Source organism: Ictidomys tridecemlineatus, chromosome 11, assembly GCF_052094955.1.
Source record: "Ictidomys tridecemlineatus isolate mIctTri1 chromosome 11, mIctTri1.hap1, whole genome shotgun sequence".
In the NCBI taxonomy this organism is placed as follows: domain Eukaryota; kingdom Metazoa; phylum Chordata; class Mammalia; order Rodentia; family Sciuridae; genus Ictidomys; species Ictidomys tridecemlineatus.
In genome coordinates this window covers 19,247,362-19,256,259 of record NC_135487.1, presented here as the reverse complement: position 1 = coordinate 19,256,259, position 8,898 = coordinate 19,247,362, and the positions used below count along the sequence as shown (strand labels likewise).

Here is an 8,898-nt window from a genome sequence, read left to right as displayed (position 1 = left end):
AGAACTAACACAATTCTAATTGTTCAGGAATTTGTATTTATCTGATTAATGCCTATTCTCCTCAATACAACCTCTATAAATCTGTAAGCTATAGGGGGAAAAGGACTTGGCCCATGTCTGTTCACCACTAAATCCTCAGAATCTTGATCACATGATCATTTTCAGATCAGAACAGTGAGGCTTGTCCCAAGTTCGTACAGCAAGCAAGGGGGATTTGACTCTAAAACTTGCCCTTTTATCTTTTCACTCTCCTGTCCTCTGAGATGGGAGAAGATTTGGGATTCTGCCATTCCTGGGCATGTAGCTCTAGAAACCTCATCTGCTTCTTCAAGCTTTTGGAAATAAATCTAAAGAGGCTGATGGTTTGCCTGGCCTCAGAGGAAAGAGGATAAGTTCTCTTTTTGCTTTTCTTCCATTTACATTTTTTTTCTTTTTTTCCTTCCTCCCCATCTCTCTTGCTCTCTTCTTTCCTTCCTTGCTTCCCTCCCGTCCTTCCAAAACATGAAGTGTTTTTTCTCACTGCTAGACTCTATCCTGGGAGCTGGCAACAGCAATAAATCATACAGCCTCTGTCTTCGAAGAGCACAAAATCTAGTCCAACAGAGGTCTAGACTAGTAAATAAATTACAACCCAATATGGTTTCCTCCTCTGTAAAATGGGTGCCATTTTTAATATTTCAGTCATTCTGGGAAACATACAACTAAAACTGATTCTGTGATTGAACTTATGAAGGAATAACCAATGAACTCTAGGATCGAAAGGAAAGTAGGTGAACCAGGCTCAGAAAGCAAGAGGGTGGGCAGCTAACCAAGTCCATGTTCCAGGAGCAAGGTGGAACATGGACTTGGAGGACAGTGGACAATGCCCCTAGCATTGTCACTGTCACTATTCCCACTGAGACCACTTCAGCTCTCTCAGTGTTTTTAAGACTGTCCCTCAAGAGTCAGAGTCGAGTGCTCAGAGTCAAATGCTCTATTTGGGAGCATCCTGTGAACCCAGCACAGACTACCTGACTAGACTCTTGCTACCTAGAAGCAGCAAGGAGATATATCTGCTTCTTTTCCAATGCTCAGACACCATTGTCCTGTGGTTCTTGGGTGACATCAGGGCCAAAGAACTTCTTGGGAGTTCATCAATCCATCAAGCCTCTGGACAGTGCAGCTGGTAGGCAGCAGGCCTGAAACTTGACCAGTAGATAGAACACAAACGACATCATCGGTGCTTGTTTTCAGCAAAAGAGAATTTATTGAAAGTATGTAGGTGGGGATCAATGAATTTATGAGTAGCTGAAGAAGTAAGTGGAGCAGAGAGGAACCAAAGGAGAGCTGGAAGGTCTAGCCCCAGGTTGTAGCTGCCACTACCACCATGAGGAGCAATGTTCAACAGGATCTCTCCTAATTGAGGGTGAGTGTCTCAAAATTCAAATTCTCAGGACAGGGAGTCTGATGGAATCGACCTTCATCATGGGCCAGTACTGCAGGGCAAGAAGAATATGGTTTCTTTAGTGAATGGGCCATCTTGAGTTACTTGATAAAAATATTGTTGGGGGAGTGTTATTTCAAGTATATACCTCAATAATAATGGTACATAGCTTGGAATAATCACATGCTTAGAAGCATGAAACAATAAACATGTATTGCTCATTTGATGGCCAACTTGGCAGCTCTCCTGGTCTGGATTGGACTTGCTCTTGTGTAGAGGTTGATTGGTTGATCTAGTTTGACCTTGGCTGGTATCTCAACTCTGTTTCTCCTTAGAATAGTCTGATATGATCCCACAAGTATGGCAGAGGCACAAGAGTGGGCAAGCCTATCATACAAGTGCTTTTATTTTTTTTCCATAATTGTAAATGGACAGAATGCCTTTATTTTATTTGTTCATTTTTTTTTGTGGTGCTGGGGATTGAACCCAGTACCTCAAGCATGCTAGGCAAACACTCTGCCGTTGAGTTACAGCCCCAGCCCCATACAAGTGCTTTATATAGCCCCAGTTTGTAAGGTGTATTAGTCATCTTTCTGTCACTATAACACAAAATATCTGAGGCAATTAACTTATGAAGAGAAAAGGTTGGGCTGGGGTTGTGGCTCAGTGGTAGAGCACTTGCCTGCAGGTGTGAGGTCATGGGTTTAATGCCTAAGAGGGGGTTAAGGGAGAGAGAGAGAAGGTTTATTTTGGGCCATGTTTCTGGAAGTTCCCATCCAAGATCAGGTGGCTCCACTGTTTTGGGACCCTGGTAAGGGCAGCACATCATGGTGGATGCACATGGTAGAGCAAATCACTCACCTCATGAGCCAAGAAGCAGATAAGGAAGAAGAGACCAGTAGCCAAAAGCCTCTTTGAGGGCACACCTCCCATGACCTAAGGACCTCCCACTAGAAGCTACCTCCTAAAGGTTCCACCACCTTCCAAAAGGATCACCCTGGAGACCAAACTTTTAATACATGGGAACTTTAACATCCAAACTGTAGCACATGGCATTTGCTAATACTCTATGGGTCACATCAAGTCACATGATTAAGCCCAACATTAGAAATGGAGCATAGCAAAGTTTCATGACAAAAGGGTGTGACTGTGGAGAAAGGTAAGAACCTCTCCACCCGAGAATTGATTATAGCAGGAGAGAATAAAGCCTTCACTCTAGATTATCCTTAGGCCCAGCTACTTTTCACACACAAGATATAACCCTTGCTATAATGGTTCAGGGCACTGTTTCTGTACCCAGACTACCTTGGTTTAGATGCTGGCTGGCCTTGCCACTTCCTACTTGTGTGACCCTGGGTGAGTCATGTAACTTCTCTAGGTCCTAGTTCTCTGTAAAATGGAAATGATATTATTATCTACTTCATGCAGTTGCCCTAAGAATTAAAAGTGTGTGGAACAATACCTTACACCTGGTGAGTATGAAGCATCTCTCGTTATTGAAGTGTCTGAATTCCAGGCCGTGCCCTTTGGTCTTTAAAAAATTAATTCCCTTTATCTCCCCAAGTTACTTCTTTTGGGGAATAGGTCACTTCAGTGAACTTTTGATATTAATGGAATATCTGAGTTAATATCTTTTTTCATTTGTAAAATGTTGAAAGTTAAGAATCTCGACTTCTTAGGGGGTAGTGAGTACTCATTGAGATGCGTGGAATTTTGGGCACACCGCAGGCGCTCAATATTCTCAGGCTCCCCATTCTTCCTGTCCCTCTGGTCTAGATTGTCCGTCTTCATCTGCCTTGGCCAGGCTGGATCCAAGGCAGGGAGATGGTGCTTCTGGTGTGGGTGGTCTTGCCTATGGCTTGGTTTGGCCTCTTTCAAAGGTGAGTCTGATCTGTTCTGACAGGTTTCTCAGAATACTCACCTTGACACCTCATTCTACATTCCAGGGAGTGAGTCACTGATCCTGAGGTGGCCTCCGGCAGGAAGTCTTCATCTTTGATCCACTCTAGATTTTCTTACTGTTGGGAAGTAACTCGGGGCACAGCAGCTCTTGTAGGAAAAACAGAGACCTTTACCCAGTTTCCCTCCTAGGTCCCCTGCCAGCACCCTCCCTTTATTGGTCTTCTTGGAACCATAAGAGAAAGGGAAAAGGTGTGTCACTAATGTAAGAGGACATGGGGCAAGAGGCATGGACAGGGTTTCTTGTTTCCTGTGATAATATTCCAGGGTGGAGAAGAAGTCCACTGAAGAGACATTTTCCTTCACTGGACCAGCTTCCTCAGCCTTTCCAGTGCTTCCCTCGGGACTCCTCTGTCAGCTCACGTACCCCTTGAGCCAGCGAGGGCATGAAGTACGGTTAAGTGGGTGGATGGTTCCAGACCCTGTATCCATTTGTCCCTCAGCTGACAAATAGGAGGGAGATTCCCCAGAACTGACTCAGATTGTCCTAGAACTTGTCCCTTTTCTTTTCTGGGGAAAGAAGTTTTGGATATAGGAAAGGTCCTAAAGTGTTGGAGGGTGCTCCTGGAGACCCACAAATCACAGTCTTTAGCCTTCTCCTGTCATGCTGGCCTTGTCCTTTATTTTGTTGTCATTGTCATTATTTTGTTTTTCTTGTGGTGCCAGGGATCAAACCCAGGGCCTCGCCCATGCTAGGCAAATACTCTACCACTGAGACACATCTCCAGCCCTGGCCTGGTCCTTCACTGGGATTCTGCCTCAGTTTGTCTATTTATTTCTCCACCTGATGCTGAATATAGTTTTAGACGTTGCATACTATCTTCTTCTCTTAGCTGAGTCAGTTAAGCCTCTGCTGAGCCCACACCAAGTTCTCCACTCCTTAGATCCAAAACCTGGGACTTCCCATCCAGGACCTGCCTCTGGAGCTGGGTCTGTATCCCTTAGACCCAGCAGCCAAACATCCTCCCATCTCCACCAGCCAATGTTCTCTGCCCAAGTTGACTTTGGTTACTCTAGTGTGAGTCTTGGTCAAAGAGATCGCCTAGAGAAGGAACTTGGGCTCGAGAAAGAGACAGGCTGGGCTAGGCTATGAGACTGTGACCACTTACTTGCTGTGTGACTTTGAGCTGAGTATCAGTTTTCACATCTATCAGAGAGACAAATGATCCCCAATCTTGGAGTTGGGTGGTTTTAATGGTGACCCATCTAGGGTACTTAGCACATTGTAGAAGCTTGAGTAATGGCTTCTCCATACACCACTATAGGAGAAAAGGAACTCAGTATCTTCATTATTCCTCAACTACTTAATTTCTCCCTTGCCACACAGCTTTTCAGAAGGTTATTACCAGATCAAGATATCAGCATGGTGCTGGTGGTTGGGTCTGGGAATAGGAAACTATCAAGAGCAGCTGGTCACTGATAGCCATCAGACACTGAGTAAAGGTGGCCCAGGAACATAATATGTGATCCTAAGAACCCAGCTGCTCAACAGAACCCAACAGATTCAACTCTGTTGAACCATGGGCAAATGACGTCATTTCCTGTAGCCTCAGTTTCCCCATTTGGTATATGAGAGGTAAAATAGCACACACCTCAGAATTGTGCTGAGGACTAAATGAGGTCACCTGGGCTGAGTTTATTGTGAGACCTGTCCCAATGTAAGCACCTGTATATCAAAGTAATGCACCTTTGATATATCAAAGTTTTCATTACTTGGTTTCCTATGTAATACGATTTCATTCAGATAAAACTCCAAGAGAGGGATTCCTGCCTCCTAAAATACATTGCCAATTTGCTTTTAAAAGGGTTGTTCCAGTTACAATGTTAGCAGCAAATTATGTAAGAAGTGGTTTTGTCATATTGTTGCCAGCCATGACTATTATAATCATTTTTAGTTTTTATAAGGGATTTTCATAGCTGACTTCATCTTTAAAAAAATTTTTTTTAGCTGTAGATGGACACAATATCTTTATTTTTATTTATTTATTTTTCTGTGGTGCTGAGGATCAAACCCAGTTCCTCATGCTTCCGAGGCAAGTGCTCTACCACAGAGCCACAATTCCAGCCCCTGACTTCATTTTTGTCCCTTTAATAGAAAAAGATGACTAGGGCGTGCCATTAAGTTAATTGGAACTGGGGTGGGATATTTTCTTTGAAGAGGGAACTTAGAAAGAAAAAACATACACACATTCTGTGAATATCTTGAAAATTGAGGATGTTGTTCTTGTCAACTGTTGCTGCTTCTCTTTTCTGGGACATCATTTCTATGTATCTCATTCAGTTCCCCTGGCTTTGACTCTGGTAGGTCTGCAATGTGGAAGTGATGACCATTTAACAGCTGGAGATAAATATGGGATAAAATGTTAGATCGATTTCTAAACGCCTTCAAATGCACTGTACCATGACTTTACAATTCAGAGGAGAAACTTGAATTCCTCTAGAAAATTGTTGAAGATGTTAAGACTCAGTTTCTCTATCTGAAAGGCAGGGGAGGAATGAGAGATGAAGTCATCTTCTAAGGGAACAGGTTTGTCTGCTAGGAGTTCACTGCCAAAACATGTCTTGGGAGCAGGAGGAGGAATTAAGCCAAGACCAAGAGAGGCTGGGGAAAGGAGGTGCTAAATTTGTTTCAGGGCAGAGGCAGCATAGTGTGGAAGAAAGAGCAGGTGATTTGTAGGTTCTGCTCCTAGGTTTAAACCCCAGCTCAGCTGCTTTCTGGTTGTGGAAACTTGAATAAGAGTGTCTCGGGCTCTCTAATCTTCACTATCCCCATTTGCAAGTGAGATAATTCCACATACCATGCCTTGCATGGTCTTCTGGAGATTAAATGAGTTGGTGGGGCACAATAGTGCACGCCTATGATCCCAGCAATTTAAGAGGCTGAGGTAGGAAGATTTCAAGTTTAAGGTCAGCCTCAGCAGTTTAGCAAGACCCTCAACAACTTAGTGAGCAGTGTCTTTCTCTATAGGAGAAAAGGAATTCGGTATATCTTCATTATTCCTCAACTACTTAATTTCTCTCTTGCCTCACAGCTTTTCAGAAGGCTATTATCAGATCAAGGTATCACATGGTGCTGGTGATGGGATCTGGGAACAGGAAACTGTCAAGAGCTGCTGCTCACTGATAGCGATCAGACGCTAAGCAATGGCGGCCCAGGAACATCGCATGTCTCAAAATATAGAATAAGAAGAACCAGGGATGTAGCTCAGTAGTAAAGTGTCATTGGGTTTAATCCCCAGTACTGCAACAAAAAAGGAATGAAGGAAACAGAGGTCATTTCCACATTCTATTATATGGCTGCGATTATTGCCTTGGACTCTGGGCGCCCCCCCCCCCCGCGGCCCCCCCGCCCCGCGGCCCCCCCCTTCTCAGCATACAGTCTTCCTTTGTACTAGCTTGAGTTGGTTTCTCTTACTTGTGAACAAATAATTGCTAATCAAGACACAGGTTCTAATTACTGACCTTGGATGGGGTGGTCCTCTTGAAGTGGGCAGGAGGAAGAGGAACCAGAGCAGAGTCTGAGTCAAAATCCTCCACAAATTCAAAGGCTGAACAGAAATCAGAAGACAGAGTTAGGGGTCACGGCCAGGGCCTCGCAGCTGAGCTGTAATTAAAGCTGTTGATTGGTGTCTTGGGCAATGGTCTGCTCTTTTTTCTGCTTTTCAGACACTGTTTGTTGCCTATGATGTATGACTGGCTAATAGGGACAGGGTCAGGAAGGGCAGCCAACTCTGTCTCCTGTCCTTTGACCTCCAGCTTTTGTTAAATTGTTTTTGGGGTGGGATTATAGTGTTAGAAGATTTGACTTTGTCTCCAGTGGTACCAATATTAGCACCGCCATAAGCCATGTGTGAGCATATAGCAAAGAGTATGAAGGCACAGACTTATAGGTAAAGAGGGTCCAGGATGTTCTTTATGGGAAGAACAGCTGCAGCAGGAGGGGCTGGAGGAAAACAGCTGGGGAAGATAAGGTACCAACCAGAAGGGCAGCATTCTGGACATTCCTTGGGCTTGGCTTTGCTGTGCATCTCAGCCAACACACACACACACACACACACACACACACACGCACACGCGCGCTTGCGGTCCCTTCTGCACCCAGCTATTTCCTTCTCTATTTTCTCTGTCATATTGTGATGCAATGGAGAGTAGGGGACTTTACCAGACACTAGCACTGTGCTGTTTCAGTTTTCCAGCCACCAAAACCATGAGCCAAATAAACCTCTTTTCTGTGTAGAGTACCCAGCCTCAGGTATTGTGTTACAGCAACATGAAATGGATTAAGACATGCCTCATCTGCTGCTGGCCAAACCTGCCTAAGGGAAGGGACTCTGGTTCCTGCAAATCTTTGTCTTTCCAGCCTGGAGTGGCTCTCTTGAACTCCTGAGCTGCACGTGAAAGGTCTGTTGGACTCTACTTCAAGGGCATTCCACCCCTTATCTATTCTCTTAACCCTTAGTGAGGCAGGATAGCAGAATGGTTAAAAGCATAGGACCTGGAGGCAAACTCTTGGGCTCAAATGCTGAATCCTCGATCATGAGCTGGGCAAGTCAGAGTAAACTATTTTTTCTCCTTGTGTCTAGTTTTCTTTTCTATAAAATGGTGTTTAGAATATATAACAACTGGGCTGGGATTGTGGCTCAGCAGGAGAGGGCTCACCTAGCACGTGTGAGGCCCTGGGTTCCATCCTCAGCACCACATAAAAATAAATAAATAAATAAAATAAAGATATTGTGTCCAACTGCAACTAAAAAATAAATATTTTTTTTTTAAAAAAAGAATATGTAACAACATCCTGCCATGGTAGTGCACACCTGTAATCCCAGTGCTTCAGGAGGCTGAGGCAGGAGGGTCACAAGTACAAAGCCAGCCTCAGCAACTTAGCAAAGCCCTAAGCAACTTCGTGAGAGCCTATCTCTAAAAATAAAAATAAAGGTCTGGGGATGTGGCTAGTGGTTAAGTGCTCCTGAGTTCAATCCCTGGCACATGTAACAACACCTAACGCATGGTGCTGCCAAGAAGGTTAAACTGAGTTAATGTTCGTAAGACCAGGGCTACTAAACTCACCTCTATGAGAGAGAGGGACAGTCCTATGCAACAAAGAATCCTCCCAACCCACATGAAAGTAGAGCATGAGACACTCTGGCTAAGAGCATGCAGCCCAAAGACCTCAGCTGACCACCTTCCTGCCTCTACTAGTTCTGTGATTTTATTTTTTCTCTCTCTTTTCTTGCAGTGCTGAGGATCAAACCCAGGGCCTTGCACGTCCCAGGCAAGTGCCACAAAACTACATCTCTAATTCTGGTTTTGCAATTTTAGGCACCGAAGCATTCTCAGCTAACTCATCTGTTAAATAAGAACAGTGACAGCCTACTCCCCAGGGCTGTGCGAGGCTTACATGAATTGACATTTGCAATTCTTCTAGAACAGCCCTGGCCCACATTATTTTACATATTTGGGCATCTGATACTGTTATCAGCACCTCTTATCTGGTGTGGCAGGCATCACTGGGGGTG

At 44.4% G+C, this 8,898-nt stretch overlaps 1 long non-coding RNA gene across 3 annotated transcripts; it reads right to left on the bottom strand.

Moving 5' to 3' along the window:
- Positions 1 to 1,223: 1,223 nt before the first annotated feature.
- Positions 1,224 to 7,035, bottom strand: LOC144367968 (uncharacterized). 3 transcript variants are annotated; one of them, XR_013427631.1, is made up of 5 exons: positions 6,845 to 7,035; positions 5,571 to 5,720; positions 4,492 to 4,641; positions 3,345 to 3,472; positions 1,224 to 1,475 (listed from the first exon to the last, which is right to left on the bottom strand). It is a non-coding gene; the product is annotated as an uncharacterized LOC144367968 (long non-coding RNA). The 3 variants fall into 3 exon arrangements; XR_013427630.1 differs by having other exon boundaries at positions 3,345 to 4,641; XR_013427632.1 differs by lacking the exon at positions 4,492 to 4,641.
- Positions 7,036 to 8,898: the final 1,863 nt, after the last annotated feature.